General features: G+C 41.8%; 1 long non-coding RNA gene across 1 annotated transcript; it reads left to right on the top strand.

Moving 5' to 3' along the window:
• The first annotated feature begins 2604 nt into the window (after positions 1 to 2604).
• On the top strand, positions 2605 to 22568 carry LOC142405534 (uncharacterized). Its single transcript, XR_012774223.1, has 5 exons — positions 2605 to 2829; positions 11846 to 11977; positions 17932 to 18468; positions 19779 to 19957; positions 20634 to 22568. It is a non-coding gene; the product is annotated as an uncharacterized LOC142405534 (long non-coding RNA).
• Positions 22569 to 24049: the final 1481 nt, after the last annotated feature.

The following is a 24049-nucleotide window of genomic DNA, read 5'->3' as shown; positions in this document are numbered from 1 at the left end:
GCGACCTCACGGTCGGGTGTAAAGCTGTAATGTAAACTGTGTAAATCTCTGCCGTGCTTGTCACTGTCTCTCCCTTCTCTGGAGGAATTAATGTGCTTACCAGATGGTTAAAACACAAGCAACACACAAACACCATGCTGTCAAATATCTAGCTGACATATTAGACACACATTTTACCCATGTCAGAAAGCTTGTCTTAGGCGGGCTGCTGAACCAAGGGCTCCCATTTTGACTTGCTCCCATTCCACTTGTTTCCCTAACTTTGCATCAGGGACTTAACTTTATAAAAAGTTAACGTCTTCAGCAGCAACATCTTGCTGCATCCTTTCTTCCTAAGTCAAAAGGCTGCAGCAGCGTCAAATGGATTAAAAGGAAGGGGCTCTATAACTTGTGTTGATCCAACAAGGTACTGCACCTAATTTCTGGTTTGGTGCATTCATTCACTCCTCAGTGTGCTCCTGTGTTCTCAGCAAGTCCCTCCACAGGTGTGGATGTGAAAGTCCCACCTGTGACCCTCCCTCCCAGCCACCCCAGCCCCCAAAAAGCAAAGGCCATGAAACAAAACCATCCCAGGCTTTTCAAAGTACTGCGCCCAGGACAACACAGAGCAATGACTGAAACACCGCAAGGTGACTGTATTGCCACAGACAAGATTAAATCAAGACTATTCCAGAACTGACTCACTGGTATTTTATATTGGAAGTGGCCCTGGGCACCCTGGTTGTCTAGCACTAATCTGTGTTTTCAAGACTGAGCCTTCCTGCTGTTTCCTTCTTTAAAGCCATTGAAAAACTCCCAGCGACAGGCAGCCTGTTCGCTGAAGGTCGACTGGTTTTGTATGAGTGGAACTAATGTGCTTCTCATACTGCTGCAAAAGCACAGTTTAGCATTATTTTCTGGTCCATCTCCTTTACTTGCAGAAGAGTACAAGTAGCACGGCCTTGCTGCACGGCTGGGCGAGGGGCATTGAAACAGCCTCCTGCTCACCTGCTTTTCATCAGGTATCACCGTGCTGAACTGGGGAGGAATTTAAAAAAATGCTTAGAAGAATGAAAATAAGCACTGGACGCACACACGCGCAGTCTAAAAGTAAGCCTTTGGGAAGCTCATACAGGAAGAATGACTGAGTTGGCAACTGTCCTGGCAGCGTGACTAACACCCTAACTGAAATCAGCATGCTAAACGAATTTTAGCATTGCTGGCGTAAGAAAGCCACGTTGCCAGTTTGGTCTTTCTGAGAGACAAATCCAAGTGGAAAGCAATAGCCGGATCCTGATGTGCAGCCGAGCAACGCAGCACGCTGCTCTCGGTGTGCGCTGGAGCTGATGGGAAGTGCAGCTTCCCCAGAGCTCTGCTCCTGTCCTGCACACCCAGCTGCAAGGAGCTCAGGGAGGGAGAGCTGTACGCCTGCCGCTGGGCTCTGAATCACTTCCACTAATCCAGACGCGGGAGCAAACTGCAGCTTTTTCTCAGATTTTAGCGATGTTGCAATTCAACTGCTTTTTCCTGCAATGGTTTTCTTTAAGGCTAAAAATGGAAAGGCAGATCGAGGGAACAGTTTAAGCCCATCCTTTTCTTATGGTTGAGAAATATCTGTAGGTGTAACCACCAACTTACTTCTGCTACAGCCTTTACAGTCCCAACGAATACTGCAATAGGTTATGAAACACAAAACAGCTCTGTTCCAACATAACTGCTGAACCCAAATTAATCCATTGGTTAACCAAGGCCTCTGCCTAACCTGTCTAGGCCTATAGCATAACCTATGAAGAACAACATGAGAGAAACAGCTTTGCTTGTGATACAGTTCAGCCTTTGTACGAATGAGGCTCCATCTACAATATTTTGTAAAATCGTGAAGATTTTCAGTAAACTAGAGTTGTAGATGAGTGAAGAAGTTCTTGTGTTTCTTTCTTTTCCTTGGGACGTCTCTTTGCTCCATGGTGTTAAGAGAGGAAACCTTGACTTTTGTTTTCTCACTTAAATACTCCTTTGTAAACTATTTTAGAGCAGGGGAGCATTCAGTGCTGTGTATTGTAGCCCTTTCGTATGGGCAGGAAAATCAGACCGGATCTCTCCTGAGGAACAAGCAATACTGGTTTCAGTCTCTGAAAGTGGGAGAATCAATAAAATCTGGCACTTTCTTCTGCTGGCTTGGAGTTTTAACTAATGAGTCACTTCAACAGCACCAGCAACTGTGTGACTCCAACTCTTTCTTTAGATTGTTTCTCTTGATTCAGATCCAAAAGGGTTGAGGCGGAATGGATTATCCTGTGTCCAAAACCACCGAGTGACCTTGCTCACCAAATAGTTCTTTCAGATTTTCATTTAGCAGTAACAAATACCTTTTCCTTCTCTTTTTCCCCAGGACTCAGGCAATCTCCAGAAGACTACCAGTTATTCACAGAGCCGTATTAATACTGTTTTCAGGCTGTTGCCACCTTCCTTCCCATCCTCTCCAATCTCACACAGTTTTCTTGGCCCTTTGAATTAGCACACATATGTCTGTTTTCTCTTAGTCACAGAAGCTGGTCTTTGTTCCAGCCCTCCTGTAGCATATTTTCTGGTCTCTGTTATAAATGCAATTAAAGCCTTGAATGGACATGTTAGAGTGTGGGTGCAAACTTGTGATGTTGGTTAGCTGGCTTATTTTGCAGTGTTTTAGCTCTAACAGCTGTACCTCACCACAGATCCTGTCTTCAAACGAACAGCAGGTTTTCTTTTTTATTGCCAGCTTTGCGCATGTGTTGTTGTGGAACTACATGCCTCTGTGGACTACCTTTTCCTGAACCCTGAGCTGTGAAAATGTTGGACCTTCTACAGGACCTGGTATCCTCTTGCATTATCGTATTGTTTAAATCCTTGTAAAAATAGAAATGAACTTAGGAAAAATCCTTCCTTCTTTTCCTCTGCAAATCTAATGTCAGAAGGCCTCAAGGAAGGTTTATTATCTATTCTTTATTGGAATAACATCTGAAGCCAAGCTTCACAAAATATGTGTTTTCTTTCATTTGCTAGAAGTTCTTGACCAGTCAAAAAAAACTGTTTGAGGTTTAGATGAAACTGTGTTTAGACTTTTTTTTTTCCTTTGATAATGTCAAAATGATGGAGCTTATTTTGGTGTACTAGGTGAATATTTATTTGAAACCAACACACATTTGAAAACTGTTTTGGTGTTACCAAGCCCATGGGGCTTTTCCTGGCAGGATTTTTTTCTAGCTAAAATGTTTCTTCAGTATTATTCCCACAGTCTCAAGGTCCTGAGCAGAGGTTTGTAGGGCATTGCGTACACACTAGAAGAAGACCTCTGACCTGAAGAGCTTGAAGCCTTCCTAGTCTTTGCTGCTTTTTTTAATTCTCATTTCCCATTGTTTGGGAAACAATTGTGACATCATCACATAAAACCTTTTAGAAGTGCTGTTTTTAAAATTCAGAATTAGCTTGTAATATCATGGAAAAGCAGCCTTAGATCTGTATCTGAGAGCTGAACAATCCCAGAGAGCAAGACATTCAGGACATAAATGCAAACTGTAGCTGGGGCCTTTCTGAAGTTGCAATGTACTGTTTCTGATCTTGCCTTTTAGAAATGTGTTTATAAAAGCTTTCCGCCTCTCCTTCAGTGATGCCAGGAGGGCACGTTATCGGCTTCCTGCCTTAAGTCATCAGAAACTTTCTTTTCCTCTGCTGTATTACTGTGAAAGTGAGAACAACTTAAAGAAGTGAAAGCAATTTGTTCTGCAGGAGATATTAGATAAAGGGTGCCTAGAGGATTCTTCATACCATGTTAAGATAGGGATAAAATGGAATGACATGATAGACCATTAAGCAAAGCAAAGTAAGCACAGCAGCAAATTCCTTTTTTGTCTCAAATCTGTGATACGTTTTCCTACCTTGGATGATTAAATGACAGTGTCTAAAGCAACAGCTCTGCTGGCTTTGCTGAGCTGGCGTGGGACCTTAGAAGTCAGCAGCGGTCTGTGTTCAAAGAGATGAAGGATTGCAAGCCATCAAGAGGAGATCCAGGGCAGCTGCTCTTGCTTACCCTTTCTTTTGAAAATGGCAACACAGGGAAAACAACTTTATAGACTCCTTGCCTAGCCTTCACTAGGGATCTGGAGGCCCCTGTTACTGCCAATTTCTGAAGCTGCAAGAATTAAGAATCAAAGCAAGAGATTAAATGAGACTGCAATGATATAGCCTAATGTACTGCTCGTATGGCAACAGCAGAGTTCATTAACTGTGCTGGTGCTTGAAATATTGCTGAATGCACTGGTAAGCAATTAATTTTTAAAGGAATTATTGGAAACATGAGACCTCTGCTCTGAAAACTTTCTAAAAATTTGGAAAACAAAATCATGAGAGTTACAATTTACATTAACCAAAGAGGTTTTCGTTTTCATCCTCTCTCATAACATGTTAAAAAGTGCTTACATTTTCCAAATTACTACTAAATATCTAGCAAAACCCAGGATCCTATAAAACTAGCTCAAGTGAAATGCCTCATGCCAGAAGAAATAAGATCGTTAGTAAGCTAAATTACCTTCCCCCTTCACCGCCCCCCCATTTTACACGTTCTGTGTTAAGGGAGAATCACTTCTATTCCCCTTCCGGACCTTGACTCATGTGTGCTCAGTCGGAGCCAGGCTGGGTAAGGAGGATAACTGCAGTGGTCCAGTGATGTGCTTGAGGGACAGGACCTTTCCTGGATCACGCTTTCCCGGGGGAGGTTTCAGCTGGATCCCAAGGGCTCACTGTGCAACTCTTGCGCTGCATACTGGGCTGGGCATCCCGCAGACTGGAGCAGGAACCAAAGCTTTCGTGGCATTTACCTTAAATTAAAGTGCTGATGGTGTGGATTTTCCCCTATTCTCAATTTCTTTACAGTCTGTAAAGAAAGGATCAGCTTCTTTAAGTGGATGCCCAAATGGTCACATTTGCTCAGGGAATAGGATGTGCGATGTTGGTCTATCCCCTTCTTATTCTTCTCCTTCCATTCATCATGGGTAAGAAATCTCTGTCCATCAGTTTATGCCTTGTAATGAAAGACTGACTAAACTGAATGGCCTGTGTCTGCCCATTGGCACCCTGTGCAGCTGAACAACCACCCATTACTGTCTGCTGAACCCAGGGCTTTTCCTCACCTAGCCACTTCTTTGTGGTGTGAAGAAGTCTGAATCAGCACTGTCACCTCAGTTAGCAGAATAAATCAGAACAAGTCTTGAGGTGAACAACGTTGTGCACAAAGAAGTGCTTTGAATTGTAAATATATTGAATTTTCAGTGTATGAGTAAAATAGATGATGCCTTGAAAGCTTTATCACAATAGAGAGTGTGTGCATTAACTAAAACTGACTTTCTCACAAACATTTTGAGCATATACTCCACTCCTTTTAAACACTTGTTTTAATTTCCTCTTGCTCTTTGGGAAGGAAATTAAGTTTGGTTGGTCCCCTCCAAGGAATAAATGTGAAAAGTTATTCCAGTTTCCCTAAACTGAGCAAGACTTGAAACAGCAATCTTTTCTGAGTACTCTCTGCCAAGGCAGAGTTATCATGCAAGAGGCTGGCAGAGATAAACCCTACAAAACAAAACAACACACCCCCAAACCTCAGTATGGCCGTTCTTTCACTGTTTGCAATAGGAAGATGACATTTCAGAAGAAAAGCACTATACCTTAGACACTAGCTATCAAACAAGCACACAGAATAGCTCGGAGTTAACATCTGTGTAATGGAGACCAGATAATAGCAGCGATTCCTCTGGAGAGGCTCGCTTGCACCTCGTGTCCTTTCTCTCCTACCCATCATATTCTCACCGGCTGCATGTTGGCTCCAAACTGCCACAGGTTGATTTAAGAGGTCCATAATGGTCCCAGATCAGCTTGTATGTGTCCATCAAACTTCGATGACCTGTCTCAGAGGGCTTTTTTTTTTTTTCCTAAAAAACAGATGACAGCAGGAACAAAAAGGTTATGAGAACCTTACATTCCTTTGTACTAATTTCCCACTGCTAATTATCTATTCTCAGTGCTATTCTCTTCCCTGCAACTCATCTCACAAACATCCTTTACAAATTTCTGTCTTCTGTTTCTTCTTTCATCTGCCCCTTTAATATTCTTTAGCTGGGAATTATCCCACCATATTCGCCTCATGCCTTCCAGGTCTTACCTATCTTTTCTCCAAAAAAAGATGGGTGATTGATCCTGGTTTTTAAAGAAAGAGTCATTTTAACTTTCCAAAGCAGGTTTTTCGCAGCACGCTGTATCCTGTTACATTCTGCTAGGGTAGTGGGGTGATTCATTTAATGATGTGTGATTACAGTTTTTCCCTCCTCCTGAGTCCTGAAGTAGAATATTTCATCTCAGAAAGCCAGTCTTTTCCAAACTGCTGGCAAAATAGATCCGTTATGAGAAATATATAATGTGTGTAGTCTCCAAGGTTAAAAAGGAAAATGGTGAAAAATAACCAGCTAATGCAGCTTTATCACATCTGTCCCCAAGGATCCTGATAATCTGCACCAAGTTGGAGAAGAGAGCCCAGCAATGACTGACTCTCAGGCAGGTACTATTGTCGTGGTTTAGCCCCAGCCGGCAACTAAGCACCACATGGCCGCTTGCTCACTCTCCCCCGGTGGGATGGGGGAGAGAAGAATCAGAAGAGTAAAAATGAGAAAACTCGTGGGTTGAGATAAAGACAGTTTAATAGGAAAGCAAAAGCCGTGCACGCAAGCAAAGCAAAACAAGGAATTCATTCACTCCTTCCCATGGGCAGGCAGGTGTTCAGCCATCTCCAGGAGAGCAGGGCTCCATCATGCGTAACGGTTACTTGGGAAGGCAAACGCCATCACTCCGAACGTCCCCTCCTTCCTTCTTCTTCCCCAGCTGTATATGCTGAGCATGACGTCATGTGGTATGGAATAGCCCTTTGGTCAGTTTGGATCAACTCTCCTGGCTGTGTCCCCTCCCAGTTTCTTCTGCACCTGGCAGAGCACGGGAAGCTGAAAAGTCCTTGACTAGTGCAGCAACAACTAAAACATCCCTGTGTTATCAACACTGTTTTCAGCACAAATCCAAAACATAGCCCCATACCAGCCATTATAAAGAAAATTAACTCTATCTCAGCTGAAACCAGGACAACTATGAAGTCTTGGAGGACATTTAGTAGGGAGAAGCCACCACAATGAGAAGCCCTCAGCTTCTTGAAGGTGACTGACTCTGCCTTAGCCCTGCCATTGACTAATTTCAGAAGTTTGCTCATCTGTATGAGTCACTATCACACAGAGGCAAAAGCGTTTGACAACAGACTGGTATCTTTAGGTTAGAAAACAGCAAAGCTGCATGTCCCCACAGGGATGGAGCAGACTCCTCCGAGTCTCACGTACTGCAGGCGCCTCCAATTTTACCCCCATATTTGGCGTTCCACATCTCCGTGCTGCGTTGCTCCATCAGCCTTCGTTATTCTGCTTAATTAGGTCAGCGAGAAGGAATCTAGAACTGTTTTGCATTTTGCTTGTGCGTGTTGGAACAGGAAGGACTGCATATCAGTAAGTTCGTGAGGCAAGCTAAAATGGAAGCAGCTCTATTTCTTAATAAAATAGGTATTTTGATACTACCTACAGGGTTTTTTCCTACGAGGATTTAGGCTTCCTATCCAGCATGGCCTGCAGGGGGCATCAAAAGAATTCAATGGACACTGAACATCGTTTTCTGACTGTAACTCTTTATCAATAGCGACCCTTAAATGAAGTATTTTACCATTAAATTTAAAAAGCTGAAGAATGCAGTTTATTAAAAAAAGAGGATGACATTTCACTGCATCTTTTCTGGTTCTTCTGGCTGCTTGATAAAGAAAGAGTGGATTCTAAAACACATTCATCTTCCAAAGTCTTGCTATCAGAAGAGACTTTGAGAGAAGGCCATGGGAAAGGGAACTTGTAAATACTTCGGTCACCATTGACAATAGGATTTAGAAGGTTTTAAAAGTTTCTGGGAAATAAGGCAGACTATTTCAGAATTTCCTGTTTTCTTTATATTGAAATAGGCTGCCTTCAAGTATTGAAGAGCATCCTTATCTGGGCGGAATCCTAGTTGAAGAGTCTGTTACATTTGTAAGGGAGAAAACAGCAGTGTTGGTAGCACTCACATTTCTTTGCTGCCCTGTGAGTGCAAGTATAGTGAATTTGACCAGGAACAATTGAAGAAAAGTTAGCCTACGCTTCCTTCTCCTGAATCTTTCCTGTTAGTACTGCCCCATACTGCCTATAACTTCTGGCCTTGCTGTTTTATATTGGGATTTCCTGACTGGACTTTTTCTTCTGATTGTATAGTGGCCCTGAATCCTGATGGTCCCAATAGATAGGCTATTGATGCAAATCTGAAATATTCATAATGCTTTTAAATATTTTCTCTGTACTTTTCTGTATCCTGTTAAACTTTCCTCGCTCTGCAATACCTATTTTTTTGCCTACCTCCAACATAAATCACAGTTACATTTTGCCCGCAAATAGATGTCCCTGCAATATGCTTCTGCCTGCCTTCCAGTGTGCTGCTTGCTTATTTGTTGTTTGATACAGGTTGTTTCCTAGTATATAATTTTCAGGAAAGGATGATGTTATTGGTGACTTACACTTACCTAGAGTATACTGGAGCATTTTCTTTGCAATGAAGTCTCTAATGCCTGTTTCTCTGTTACTTTTACACTTTGAAAAAATGTTTTCACCAACATTATCCCCTCTTTGTGTTTTCTTTGCTGCACATGGATAATCATAATGTTTCATATCCCTTGTTGAAAATTAACATTTGTCTTCTGATACAGCTGGTATTGGGTGCGTTTTGGAACGGATACCATTGTACAGGAAACTAACTAAAGCTGAAAGAAATTCAGACATCTCATTTTGTCTGGTGGTTGTTTTAGCAAAATACATTATGGCTTGTTCAGCCTCTTTTTGATTTCCTTGTAATGATGAGCAAACAGTTGCTAATCTGAGTGAGAGTTGTGATAAAAATACCCCGAAGAAGACTGACCTAGGGTTACACAGGCAGCCTTAATCTAAAACTTTCTAGCTTTTGAGCCCTTCACGTGACAAAAACATTCTTTTAAAAGGCAGCTATTTTTAATTCCAGTGAGGCATAGGTTCTTCTGACACTTCTTTCCAGCCCCAAGTCTGACCTTCTGCTCTATCTTTCCCCTCCCATCTGTTTCTGTGCCAGGCCTGTTTCTTCCGTGGCTTTGTATCTTCCTCCCCATTTTTCCAGCTTCCAATATAATTTCTCTTACCCAGCCAATGCTTCCAGGCCTGCCATCTGAAATTTTCCCCCTGGTGCTCCCAGTCTCGTATCAGCATGCTCTGGGCTCCTCAGCTGCTCTCACAGGCTTTGCTCTGCCACCTCCACCTTCCCCGGAGCATCATTCCTTGTCTGTTCTTTTCCCCTTCCCACTTGCTACCTCCTTCCCAAGCTCTCCCTCCTGCAGTTTCTCCTCCAGTTTTAGTGTTCTCCATCCCAAGACACTTCCATATCCAGCCTTAGCAGGGAGAAGGACTGCTTCTATCGTCCTCATCCCAACCACCTGTGTATTCTCTTTTTCTCTTCCCCATCCACCATCCCATCTTCTCTCATCCTCACTCCTTTTCACATCGGCTTCATCCCCTCTGGCACATCATGGACAGAGTAATCATCCTGCCAAAGTACTTGCTCCAAAGGCCAGAAACACAGGACCTGTTTAAAGGGAAAATCACCAGGATGCTTTAAGATGACTTGGAAACGATCGAACAAGTAGAGCCGAAAATCTTCTCCCCTAAATTGTCTTGGGTCAGAACACTGGCATGCAAAATTTCAACTTAATGTGGCTGAAATGGGGCAACTGAAAACAGGTCTTATAATGGAAAGGGTCCAGCACTTATAATACAGAACATACTGGGAAAATACAGTAGCTGCTGTGCCTCTTGTGCACATTTTCCATGGCCATATTCATTTTATAACACTGGTATTACAGCTGTTTCTTACACGTGCCACTGAAATTAGTGGCACATGTAAGGGGAAACAGGGAAACATCTAGCTTTTGGGGATGGCAGGAATCATCTACTATATTGTTCTGTAGTAGTGTTTTTATAGCAAAATGCCTTTATCAAAAAAGAGTCAGGGCTGACAAAATAAAACCTGTTAGCAGTGAATAAACAAGTTTCCTTGTACATCCAGGTTTTCTGTGCTTTCCATTGATAATCTTGTAAGTGCAAACACTGAATACGTATTTCCTCCCCTTCATACCTGAAAGTAAATGGTCTGTACTTGCCAACTACCCTTTAGCAATAGGCTCTTAAGGCACAAAGAAACCTTTGGAGACAGAGAGCTTTCTGAACCATGTGCATGCACGGGGAAAATGGCAGCTGCATATATGCTTTTGCATCTATGAAAGTACACATCTATTTATAACCATCTCACCGTTTCTTTGAGCACCTCTTTGGCTAAATGAGCAACTTCACTTTAACATACATTTTCTTTCTTACTAGAGAAATTATATTTAAAAAAAAGTCCACCCTGAGCTATGCAAATCTGCAGCCTCTGGAAGACTCTTCGCTCCCTGAGCGTGGTGAGCATAACGGCCAAGGAGTAGAGAGAAATTCACAGGTGACCCAAAGCAGTTTGGGGTTTTCTTTCTGGTTTTTAAAAAAGGGTTGATAAAATGAAATATTGTTTCCCTTCTTCTTGGGCTTGTGTAGAATGCCAAATGAGAAAAATCGCAAGTGTATCTTGACTCTATAAAATTTAGTGGCTCTAAGTATAATTTATTTATTTTAATTTCAAGAAGCAGCATGATGTCATATTCCTAGACGGTAAAAGGAAAAGTGAGCAAAACCCCACAACTAGGGTTATTGATGATGAGCTAGGAGCAGGCTTTTCTTTTTCACGTATCCTAGATTTTCTTTTACTGTTAGGTTGGGGTTAACTTTAGTTATGCTAATGCAACAGGATGTGTAGTAAATGAAGGTGATGTGGGAAGGGTTTTGTACAGGTAAATGCTGCTTCCTTGGTTATATTATTTCTCTTTTTTAAACACTTGCCCTCTGGATTCCCAGAAGCTGGTACTGCTAACATCTCCTGGGCAACTTCTAAAATCTTTTCAGTTCATATTTTAATCCTTTACATTATAAAGAAATTTATGTAAAAAGGGGCTATGAAGAAGTTACTGCTTTTAGTGATAATCACTGGTGTTAAGAAATCTCTCTGGGGCACCAAATTGTCTGTAATACCTGTAATATAAATTATTAACTGAAAGAAAATCAGAAATAGAAAACTTAAGGGAAAAATAATGGTGGATAGTTAAATAATGATTCAAAATGGTAAAAGAAAAATCACTTGCCTCATAATTCATCCTCATAATACCTGGTTCCCACAAATAAGACTTGGAATAGGTTGTCTCTGGGAAAAAAATTTCCTAAGATTTGTCTGGGTTATGTCTTTAAGCTCTTCTCCTACCATCTTGTTGTAAATGCTTCCTTTTTTCTTAACAAAAAATTTCTCCCCTGGCTCGCTTGCAAGCATCTGCCTTGATCTTTTTGTTTAAATAAACACACTGTGTGAAAAGTCTACTTGTGGACTTGAAGCCTGGATCTTCACAGGCCTGTTTGAGTGGCTTTCAGAAAAAGACTGAGATTTCAGAGTGTTAATGGTTTCTTCAGAATGGATAGCTTGTTATCAACTAGTAAGATCTTTTTTGTTTTTTTTTTTTCATTCCTAGTTGAAGCAGATAGTCACCTCTTGTTTCGATACTTTACTGGTGTTTTGAGGAACAAAATCTTCTAGTGGATGGATTAAATTTTCTGTATTAGATATATTTACTTTCCTCTAGGTCTGTTGTCTTCTTGCATCCCTGAGCAGTGAGATGTGATCCTAGGGGAGGCTGAATGCTGAAGGAAATGGGTCAGAAGCATTGGGCTGCATGGGGACAGAGTTTGGAGCCCCAGCACCACCATATGTTCAGGTAGGTTTACATTGTGGGTGTCCTCCTCCATCAACAAATGTTTTACTTGCTTAAGTAACAAATGTCTTGATTTTAATGCGTCTTTTCTTAAGAGTCCTGAAGATGCTTTTAGCTATTAGTTTCCACCCTTGGATTTAGTTGCAGATTCCGGCTGACCTTCTGTGTGGCTATTCACTGTGGGCACGTCACTCCTCTCGCATGACATATGAAGAGAAGCTAATTCAAAGCGTTCATTGTTTATGGCTGGGTTTTTTAGTTCTTTTAGCTTCAGGGGTTTAGAGCTGGAGAACAGCTAATCAAATGCTAGTGCAGAAAACTGATTTCAGCTGTCTCTTTATAGGTTTCACATTTTTTTCAGGCATCTTCCCCCCTCCCTAATACAGTCCCTTTCCCTAGAACCAAGAGGAAAGCAAAGGCAAGTTTAAAATTTCCAGGAAGGCATGTCTAGCTACAGGAAATTAAGGGCTGGTGGGCCATTTTTAGCTTTATGCCCTCCATTCCTTCACTTAAATACTCAGTCGTTGCTGATGGTTGCTCCAGGACTAACCAACTTTTCTCACTGATAACCCCAGGACTGTTCTCTCCAACCTTAAACATGTTTCCTGCCTACTTGGTAACCAGGGAGGTACATATAGCACTTCAGAGAGAAAGCAGCCCTCTGTATGGCCAGGGCTTAAGCCAAAGCCAGCTACACTTCCCTCTCTGTCTTCTTGAAAGGAGAGATCTGTTTCCTTCAACAACGCTGTTTATAGCTTCACCAGATGAAAACTGTCATATCCCATTTCCACTGCGACTGAGTGATATCTATTGGCTAGATACAGAATTAAGAAAACAGAACTTAGTTCAACTTTAATGCTTGCATAGACACCATGCAAATTTCCTTCAAATGAGCCAGGAAATTCTAAGTATCATCTCGTTGCAAAAAAATTGCTGTCTCCAAAGGTCAATTTAGAAATGTTGTGACCTGTGATGTCCTTTAGTGTTGGCTGCATTTCCCAGAAACTATGTAAATTCTGGATGAGACGACTGCTCAGGCTGGAGTTAAATATTCAACACCAAGTAAAGAGACAGTTGTATCTTTTAAAGTGCCATAAACCTAGCAAAATGAGTTTTCTAATGATAAGACTACCAATCCAAACAATCATGTCCTGCAAAGTCTATATGGAACCCTGCTGAGTATTTCAAGTAAATGTACTTTAAAATGTGTTGCTTGAATTGGGTGAACATTTCCTATATAAGCCTGATTTGTATTTTTATTTATAGTCCAGTACCTTTACCCAGTTTTTCCAGTGATTTCTGTGCTACCAGAAAAATGATTTCTGTGTTACTGGAGAAATGACTTTGGATAACACTGCCCCCAATCCCTGGAAACTATCTTACTTTATAATTACTTGGGAGCTTGAGAAATAAATCTTCGTTGCCTTACACTCAGTGACAGAGACCAGTGAGCAGAATGATGAAAGGGAAGATTTAGGATCTTCCTATGGTAAAGAGGGGTAGGAACGATTTTCTGTTGTAAATCCTGTATTCCTTCTCTTAGGTAAATATGAAGCATTTGAAATGCAATGTAATTCTCTGCATCAGAGTCCGCTTCTTAAGGTTTCTATTGGCATATCTCAGTTTTGTTACCAGATTAGCAAAAGGTCACCTGACAAAAGGGTGGATGTAAATCCTCTGTATACCTCACAGGGAGAGTAGTCACATACATCTTTCTTATTTATATACATTTCTCCACAGTTCCTTCAGAAAATTACTTCAGAGAAGCAGTCTATCAGTGGATGCTACCGTTACTTTTAAAGTATATGAGATAAATTATTAACCAACTTCCCCAAACTTAATATAGATAAATTTTAGATAAAGCTTTGCTTTACTGTTTCATTACTCACTGGATTTATGCTTTAAGATTAGAGACCTGCCTGGAACAGATTTTTTTTCATTTTAGCTCCTTCGTGGGATGCATTATTACAATAAGTCCATGAAACCATCATTGGAGCTTTTACAATATTATCAGATTTTCATCGGGTTCCCATTTTGGTAGAACAGGCGACAGCTCCTGCTGTTAGACAAGCTTGGATCCTGAAACGTGGATTTGTAAAGCTAGGCTCCCAACCGTATTTGGAAATTAGTAAATTGCCCTGTAACCAAGTCCTGGAGTTCATCTGGAAGCTTGCTAGAAGGTGCTGCTAGACATTATCTTTGGAAATAATTTCCTCTAAACAATTTTTTTCTACCAGTTGAAAGGTTTTTATTTTCCATCATTCACTCCATAGGGAAGGTGTATTCTTGGAAACTTCTGCTGGTCTTCCTTCTCTGATTAGAGAAACTCTGTGATGTGACTATGTGCAAGGGTGGCCTAGAGGTGTACAGGTGTACAGCTGTTCCACCTTAAAAATGCTGATAGAAATCTAGGTGAAAAGCTGAAGGCTAGCTTTTTTGTGGCCTTCACCCCATGAACCATCACGTTTTGCACCCTGAGCATCGCCTTGACTCACATTGCAGGGCTGGCTGGAAGCTAATGTCTCCTGCTGAAGCTCCTTAAGGAGCTGCAGGCAGAAGCTGAGACACATCTGACCATGGCCTGGTATCACCGCTGCCTTGACAGACCCAGGGAAAAATACATTCTTCATTTGCCAGGGCTGCTACTTTGTCTCCTTTATCAACTTGCACTCAATTCACTTTGACATTGTATTATTCTCCTGCCCCAAATTAGCCTTATCCTTGATTCAAGGCATTGCAGGAAACTCTGAAAAGAATCCGAGTCCTTTCTGAAGACCTTTCAATTCTTTATTCATGAATTTAAAGACAACTTTAGAATTAAATAGAATCAGGAATCAGTCTCCCTAGGGATGTCTGGCAGACGGCTACATTCCTCTCAATTCAATTGCACCTGCAAAGTTTTCTTAATTTGATTTCTAAGTCCTGTACCAAATCGCTTACAAGCAAAACATTGTGTTATTTCTGTGGAATATTACCTGTACCTCAGATATGGAAAAAAAATAAAAGATGCTTACTTTTTCTAGGTTGGTGTTATATGAACAAGCTGCTCTTGTAGAAGCACTTTTCAGTGCCAGTTTTGCATGGGTAAATGGAATAACTAGATTTCTGTGACTTTATTTCAACTTACTTGTCCAGCACAGGAAAATATCAGGTCCTTACTAAAAAAAGGACCAAACAATCCAACACAGCTCTTCATGAAAGACACCTGTAATATACCTGGCTATTTATAAAGAAACACAAATAATGGAAGAATTGCTCAACTGGAGAAATTTAGTTCCTAGAAGCCCTGTTTTTTCTTCTTTTTCTGCGTGGCATCTAAAGAAAACCTCCACTTACACTGAAAGCATGTAATGCTTTAATCTACCCAAAAGGTGTAAATTAAAAAGAATTATTACATTTCCTTTGCTGACACTTCATTACATATTTTCACTAAACATGCTGAAGCTGCATTTTATTTTTACTGTAACTTAGTAAGAGAAAGTAGGCCTACCACATTTCAATTAGATTTGCCTACAAAGGAAGGCAAAGAAGAGAAAGTAATAAGTATAGGAAATAATTGAATAAAAGATAATGGCAAATAGTTTTCCATGGTAAAAAAACTGGTACAGAGACAAAACGGAATTTCCTGGTATCCCAAGTAAAACCTCAAACGAACCACAGCTGGGTGGACGAGAAGCTCGCTCCTTGTCTATTTAAGCCTACGCTGGGTTATTACAGTGAATGGATTCCACAGGCTGCGTATTTGAGAGCATGTGGTCAGTCCTGCGTGCTTTTCACTGAGAGGACAATGCTTAAATAATAAAAATCCAGTAAAAATAACAGTAAAAAAATGCTTTAGGGAATTCCATAGTAGAAAACACTATTTTCCTGACTTAATTACAATCTCATATGAAGTGCTATACGAGAGCACAGAATTATAGGTTCATGTTGTTTATTTAAAGTATAGGGTTTTGTCAGGGTAAAGTCTAATTAAGTGTGTGGAAATGAGAAGGAAGAGTCAATGTTTGCTTTCATTTGTTATCTTTCAATACTGCTGTCAGACAACTCAAGATAATACGCAGAGCCCTAAGAGTCAGTCTTTTTGCTTCTCCCCACCATACTGCTATCACTATTGTAAGCTTTTTTTGTAGAGACAAATATCTTTGCACACGTAAAGATATTAGCGAGCTGCAGAAAATTCAGCCACTGGTAATAGCATAGCTCTGGGAAATGTTCATGAATCAGCCAGCTGAGGGAGCACAAGCCATCGGCTTTTCACTAACGGCACAATGGATTTTAGGGGACTTCTAGAAGAAACAGCATGGTAGTTATTATGTCTGCTTCACTTAACTTGCCAGTGAAACATCTGAGGGACTTTTTTTCATGCGGGATAGTTTGGGTCAGAATTGATTTGAGAGTGGTGATTTTTAAAGGATAGGGCTGATCTGCTCCTTTATTTAACATTCTTGTGCTAGAATATATATATATTTTAATTGAAACTTATTCCCAGTCAGCACTGTTTGATTTTAAAGGTCTGAGGTGAAATCCTGGGCCACCTGAAGTTAATGGCAAAGTACAATTTATGGGATTAGAGCCAAGTGTTCATCCCTGGTCTAAATACAGAGTTGTACCACCACATGAATATAAGAATAGTTGTATCCTATCAGCCCTACAGCCTGCTCAGCCCATGATCCTGCCTGTGGCAGCCAAGCAATAGCAACACCTGCAAAAGAAAATAACAGCAGGACAAGCAATCTGGGGCCCAGAGAATTCTTGAATTAGTTGGAGCATTTAATACTGATTTGACAAAATACTTAAGCAGCTAAGCCAACAGAAGAGTGTTGGTCCATCTTTCTGTGTGGACTAGCCAAGTTTTGCTTTTCTGTAGGACAGAAGCAAGTCGAGGTCTTCTCTTCAGCTTTAAACTGCTGGGCGTCCATGCAAGGATGTGCTGTGCTGTAACTGAAGCAGTGTGGCTTCCTACGTAGAAAAGCCCTTTGAACTCGCTTTGCAGACCATGATTATGTAGATAGGCAGTACTGAGAAAGGCGGCGATAGTAACCGCTAACACATGTGAAACTCTGGTCGAAGGATATTGTTTTCATTATCGTTTTATGCTCTGCAGCTACTCTGACTCTGAAGTGTCGGATTCCAGTTTGATTTCTTCATTAGGAAAGCTGCTGCTTCAATAGTAATGAACAACAGGAAAAGCACAAAAAAACCTGACAATGGTTGTTTTTGTTTGAAAATGTTAGCGTGGGTTGGACAGTGTCTAACACTAATGCCTGGGACGGGTTCCTTTCAATATGCTTTGCATTTCTGGAAAATAGGTCAGCCTGTTTTCACAGAAATTGGTTAATTCATACAGCATAGGCCAGAAAAGACATATAAACTAGTAATGCTTCTTCTTTTTGAAAATAAGTAAAATGCAGACTCTACTCTTTGTAAAGAAGCTAAGGTATGCTGTTATTCTGCTTATCTACCACCATACCCATCATTTTACATCAACTTAGTGTAGAATTGGTCTCCCATTTCCTGAAACAGAAACCTGGTCTCATGTTCCTGTAAAGCACTGTCTGCCTCCAGATCAAAATATGATGCTTTCATATTTTTTGTTGATAGAAAATATTATAGGATACCTGGATTTTTATGGTATTGAACTTATATGGCTTTCTTCAGATTTATGAGCGTAAATAGGCCCCAGTTCACTGTGCTTTGCCTCTCCCTTAAGGAAATCATGCTTGAACTTATTTTTTTGTTTGTGCTTCAGGAAATTTCTTCTCTTTCTGCCGTGGGCAAAAGTGGAGTTATGGTAATGAAAATATGCACATAATATTAAAGGGGAAAATCTTTGTCCAAAAGGAAATGATAAGGAATGCTTTAAGGGTAGATTAATTCCGTTTTAACTACTAAAACTTTACTCCACAGTCTGCTTGTGAGAACTAAACTCCTTTTGATAAGAAAAATGCTTTCTTTAGGTCTTATATCATTAGTCTGGGAAATGAGATAGGCGGATTTTGAGGTGACGGTGGAATGTGAAGATTAAATTTTGAAATTTGACCAGCGGTGTTTGGAAGACAAAGAGATGGTTGAACAGCAGGGACATCTGCAGCTGCCAGCACAGGTAGGCTGCATTTTTGTGCCAGAATGAGACTCTTCACCACTGCCCCCACTTTTCTAGCATCAAAAATGATGAAGGAGTTTGAGATCAGATCTTTGCTTGCAAGGAAAGTCAAAGGCATATTTTGCTGATGCTGTAAGGATTTTCTAAACTTGATGATGGGATTAGCATGACTTAGGACCTGTGTGCTGACATGAGCAGAGATAGAGGCAAGGGAAGATAACATTTATGTACCATATACTTTTTGAAGCATTTCTCTTTTTCAGTCTTGACCAGAATCACTGCATTCCTACCAGATTCAGCCTGTGCCAGCTGCTTCTCATTCAGCATTTGATTTCCTGAAGATGCTGTGGTGAAATGACTAGATGAAATAGGACATTTATAATAGAGACAAGTAAGTCTCACACTATTATTTGGTGGGTCATTGATTCTGATTATAACTGAGCTTAAAAGCAAAACTTTCCTATCAGATAGCCCAAAGGGTAAGTTAGGGGGGAAATAGTGGAGCCCTCCCATTTTCTGCCCATATAAGACTCTGAAATGAGGAAGTCGTGCACACCCTACTCTCCTAGGACTCTGGTCCAGGGACTCTGTTGGCCCATTGGCCTTGGGTCTTAAGTAAATAGGGGCAATCGGCCTCCTAAATGACAGCAACGTAGGACACCACATTGGAAGCTGATTGTCCTTAAACAGGCCAGTCCAGTCTAGAAGGTGTTGCTGGCATAGTTACGCCATGAACACATGCCTGCGCACATTAGAAATTTCTCATGGGCTTTAGCCCATCTAAGGGTGCCAAAAAGAGCTGTCCAATCCAGTCCAGTCCAGTCCTGCCCTGTCCTTTCCATGCTCATTCCATATTCACCCAGGAGATGCCCATACATCTCCTGACTGGGTGAATATGGGAATGAGCATGACTATTTCCCCGGGAGAGCGGTGGGTACTCTGGTTTGGGGAGGAGGAGAAGATCACAGGCGTAAGCCTCTCAGGGTACTGCAGTGTACAGCGTGTCACCCCCAAAATGCCCTTGCAGCATAGTGACCTCCATGCCAGCCCAGAAGGAAGCAAAGTCCCAAGCGAGGTCCCATGTCAGCGTGATCCTGCATCCCTCTTCCCCTCTGTCCAAGGCTGCTCACTGGAGGAAGGCTCTGGGGCTGGGAGAAGCAAAATGCTACCCTGGCTAACATGCTTCTGGGACCTGTTCCAGTGCAGCATAGGTATATTAGCACCATCAGAGCTTGCTCAGGGGTCTTTAACAAGGTAACTAGTATTTATGACTAGAAGCTTTTTAATCATATACTGAGCCGTACCTAAGGGGAGGAATAACTTGCCAGATTCTTACATTTGCAGGCTACAGATTTCAAAGCCGTTTCTCCTCATCCTCTCAGTTCATGGAAAAGTCTTTTCTCTCTTCTTCCCTCTTTTAAGGGGTAGAGGTGGGTTGGAAGGCAAGTTTTCTTCTGTGCCATTTCCCTGATCTGCCTTACTCCGTGTTCAAGCAGACGCCAGAGCTGGCTCAAAGGAAATGGTGGAGGAGGAGAGCAAGGCTAGTTTGTGAGCAGTTTGCACGTCGAGTGGCTCAGCTGTACCGTAAAACTACACCTTGGGCTCACTGGGATGAATAGGGCAGTTCACTGGTCCTAGTGCTACTGTTCCAGGTGCTCTGCACCTGTTATTCTGCTCAGACATTGGCCTTTTTCTTCGCAGCCATAACCGTTATAGACGCTGGTTAAATAGACCTAATATTGTGTGCAGTGAACTAGGAGCTCGAAAACAAAGCTGGTATGTCGTGCCTCTGTGTTCCTGGATAATGACATAAAATCATTCAGCAAAAAATACTTTTAAAGGATCAGATTTCTATGTGGTTGGACTGCTCAATTTCCACTGTAAGTAATGAGATTTTGTTATTCATATCCTCCAGATGATTTGACAGTTTTGCCCACAGAATCTTGAATCCCTTTGGTGATGATATTAAGTATATTTTTTGCTCATTAGGGATTGATTAGGTGAATGCTGCAAAGAAATAGAAAATAAAAAGACCAGAAATCTATAGGCACCATAGGAAAGATGAATTTAAAAATATTGCTAGGCAGTCTAACAGAGAAATCCTCCAGCCCTAACACACAACAGACCATGTAATCTCATTTTAAATCTCATTGAATCAATTACCCTAGTGCTCCCTCCAATCTTAGGACGGGAAATCCGCACCTACCATCAGGTACTATATTCACACCTATAACCCTAGTTCCCAGGTTGTGATTAACTTCAAAGGAATTGCTTATGGAGGTGGGTGGTATGAGCTTTACCTTTTCTTTGTTTCTCTATTCTCTTCTTTGCAATTAAGTAGTCTCGCTTGTCCTACTTTGATAAAAGCTATTTTGCAAATGATTTTCTAACAGCTTTCAGCCCCTAGTAGCTGACAAAAACATTCAGATGTCACCAAACTGATTATCTGTTTTGTTGTCTAATATAAAATGTGTTCTAACACATTCGGGTTTTTTTGTGAGCGTTACCAAAAGCAAACAAAAATTATCTTTGAGAAGTGAAATATCCTTTCCCCAGGAACCAGTTTTGGATCTTGCATGCCCATCCGAAAGACGATGGCTGCGGAGTTCCCTCCCCAACAGGCTCACGGGGCAAGAGGCGCAGGGGCACGTCCAGCAGCTGGCTGAGCAGGCCCTTAAATATATCCAGCAGAAGAAACGGAGAGAAGCCACTAAAGTACGCGCTGAAGGACCTCGTGGCGGCCTTCGGCAATTAAAACCAGCTGAGCGGCTGGGGGTCAGAAAGGGGCACAGGGGAGGTCAGGAGCCGTCTGGCAAAGGTGTCCCTCGCAGCGGCGCCAAGGGGGGAGAGGCAACCGAAGGGAAAGGAAGAGCTGGCCGCGGCGTTTGCTTTGGCCTAATTTCAAACAGAGCGCCTTCAGCCTCTGTTTATACAATCCTGTCTTTCATGAGCTGTTTTAATTTCTTTAACTAAGGGTCTGTGAGCCCTGAAGGTTTGTCTTATCCCGTGGCAATCGGAAGAAATGCAGTCTCGAAATGCGGACTCGACCACATGCTTTATAAGTTTCACATTCAGAAGTAGCAGCTCTCTTTTAAGGCACAGCTGAGCAGGGACTGCAAGGAAGCATTGCGCTCTCTGATGGATACCGGGTCGTAGCTGCCAAGAGGGTTATGGCACAGACATTTTCTAAGCACAAAGTAATACACTCCCAATAAGTTACAGCAAGTTCTACTTTAATAATCCTATCATTTGTATGTCTAATGTGTAACTTTGCTCTTTGATAAGTATTTGCACATCATATGTATAAGTATTGCCCATCCCTTATAGCTGGGCTACTACATGTTTAATGCGTAGAAACACGTGCCTCATTAACATTTGCCAAAAAAGCGATAAACTAAGACAACTGTTATACTTTAAAAAAAAAAAGGTAAAGCGCTATTAGAAGTCTTCCAAGAGGTCTGGCAGTACAGTACTCATTTTGGAGACAAACACTTAGCCAGTTTGATAAGGCTGGAGCCTGAAACATATCCAGTGTGGTGAAAAGTTTTGATCAGCATGAGTGCCAAGAGCTGGACACCTGCCTCCGAGTCCTTGGAAACTTCATGTTTGATCTGGGCCAAAACGTGAAGCCTCTGTAAGTAAGGCTTGAGAAAACTAGCCGCTTGCTACCAAAAGTACCTTTTCCTGGCCCAGCGGCACGGTGCCCGCCATCTCAGCAGCCAGGGCAGGGCATCCTCCCCCTGCACAGCTGGCCCCGGAGCAGCCTGTCCATAACACCGGGACAGCTGTCCTGGGGACAACGACATCTTGATATAACTCTGCTGGTCGGTTAGGAGGTGAAGAAAATAGCCCAGCAAAACTGCATATGGGCTAGAGGCTTCTGCCAGCTTTTATTGCCGTGTCTTGTTTGGCTTTGGAGGGATCGTTTGCATAAGGCACACATTTTGCTGATACGGCTGCATCTGCGCAAATACTCCGTTGCTGTAATGTCCCCATGTTTCAAAACCTGTAAAATCTCTCATTTAGGCAAGTCGTAGATTCACCTGACCTAAATTCCCTCTCAGTCCCAGCTGGCTGTTTCCAATTACCTCAATGCCTTTAAAGGCTTGCAATGAGGCCATAGGGCCCCACGTGCTAGTGTCCCCACTGTAAAGTAGGCAAAGCTGCATGTTTCACCTCATAAGGATGCTACGAAGACAAATTCTTTAAAGACAATGCAGTATTCAGACACTGTAGGAACAAGGTCAGATAAATACCTGTATATCTATGTCCACATTTGGGTAACTTGTCAATTCTGCAAAGATGATGTCTGCCACTTGTTCACCTCCGGTGATGAGATATTTATAAGGCTGAAGACAAAGTTTGGCTCCTGTTAGGGGCCTAAACTTTGGGATATCCAACTCTGAAAGTGTGACAGGGGACATTCTCCAAGGGCCTACATTTTTGTTTGTTTGTATCTTTACTTACAAGAAGCTAATTCCAAACTTTCCCAATAAAGGATTTTATATTTCCCAACAAATCTTGCCTTTCTTTGCTTCAGACTAGCACTGTTGGAAAGTTGCCATATAGTCACTCAGAATATTCCAGAGCCTGGATTGAATTTGGATCAGTAAATTTAAGGCCAATAAAAGCAAAGCAATGTGGCAAAACTCAGACAAATGCCTGCTTATGTAGGGCCTGATACTGTTCTCAACATGTCTGAAATAAAATGTTGTAATCTACTTCTGTGCTCCATCATGAGATAGTGTTTGAATTCAAACAAAGAAAAAAATTAATCTGAAACCAGAAGTTAAGATGCCCCAGGAACGCCAAAGCCTGTATTTATTCTCCAGCCCAACAACTTCTTTACAAAAACAGGGTAGATAAGGATCTTAGGGTAAAATCCTAAAAGGTGGTAGAGATTTAACGAAGAACAGTATTTCATGATATGACTAGAAAGACCTGGTCCTGTTGGGTTCCGAATACCACAAAGGGACTGAGATGTTGAATAGAATAGAATAGAATAGAATAGAATAGAATAGAATAGGAATAGAATATTTCATTTGGAAGGGACCTACAACAATCATCTGGTCCAACTGCCTGGCTGCTTCAGGGCTGACCAAAAGTTAAAGCATGTTCTTAAGGGCATTGTCCAAATGCCTTTTAAATACTGACAGGCTTGGGGCATCACCCACCTCTCTAGGAAGCCTGTTCCAGTGTTTGACCACCCTCTCGGTAAAGAAATGCTTCCTAATGTCCACTCTGAACATCCTGTGGCACAGCTTTGACCCATTCCCATGCGTCCTATCACTGGATCCCAGGGAGAAGAGATCAGCACCTCCCTCTCCACTTCCCCTCCTCAGGAAGCTGTAGAGAGCAATGAGGTGGCCCCTCAGCCTCCTTTTCTCCAAACCAGACAAACCCAGTGTCCTTAGCAGCTCCTCGTAGGACATTCCTTCCAGCCCCTTCACCAGCTTTATTGCCCTCCTCTGGACGCATTCAAGGACCTTCACATCCTTCTTAAATGGTGGGGCCCAGAACTGCACACAGTACTCCAGGTGAGGCTGCACCAGCGCTGAATACAGCGGGATCATCCCCTCTTCTGGCCGGCTGGTTGTGCTGTGTTTGATGCACCCCCGCATGCGGTTTGCCCTCTTGGCTGCCAGGGCACACTGCTGACTCACGTTGAGCCTGCTGTCGACCAGCACCCCCAGGTCCCTTCCTGCGGGGCTGCTCTTCCTTTAAGTTAATGTCACAACACACATGAAAAATAAATGTTTTGAATAACACGGTGTCAAGCAGAAAGAAAACAAATGCTTGAAGGTGGCTTTCATAACCTTGCAATAAAAAAGTTATTGGACTACAAAGCTGATTTACGCTATCTGTTCCATTAATCTTTGTCTCAGTAAAAATGAAGTAATGTGTGAACCCTTAAATGTAAGTAAGAATTTTTGTATCTGATTTCATATATTCAAGAGATTCTTTCACATATT

This window comes from Mycteria americana, chromosome 2 (genome assembly GCF_035582795.1).
Source record: "Mycteria americana isolate JAX WOST 10 ecotype Jacksonville Zoo and Gardens chromosome 2, USCA_MyAme_1.0, whole genome shotgun sequence".
NCBI classification, from domain to species: Eukaryota; Metazoa; Chordata; class Aves; order Ciconiiformes; family Ciconiidae; genus Mycteria; species Mycteria americana.
This window is presented reverse-complemented; position numbering and strand designations above follow the sequence as displayed.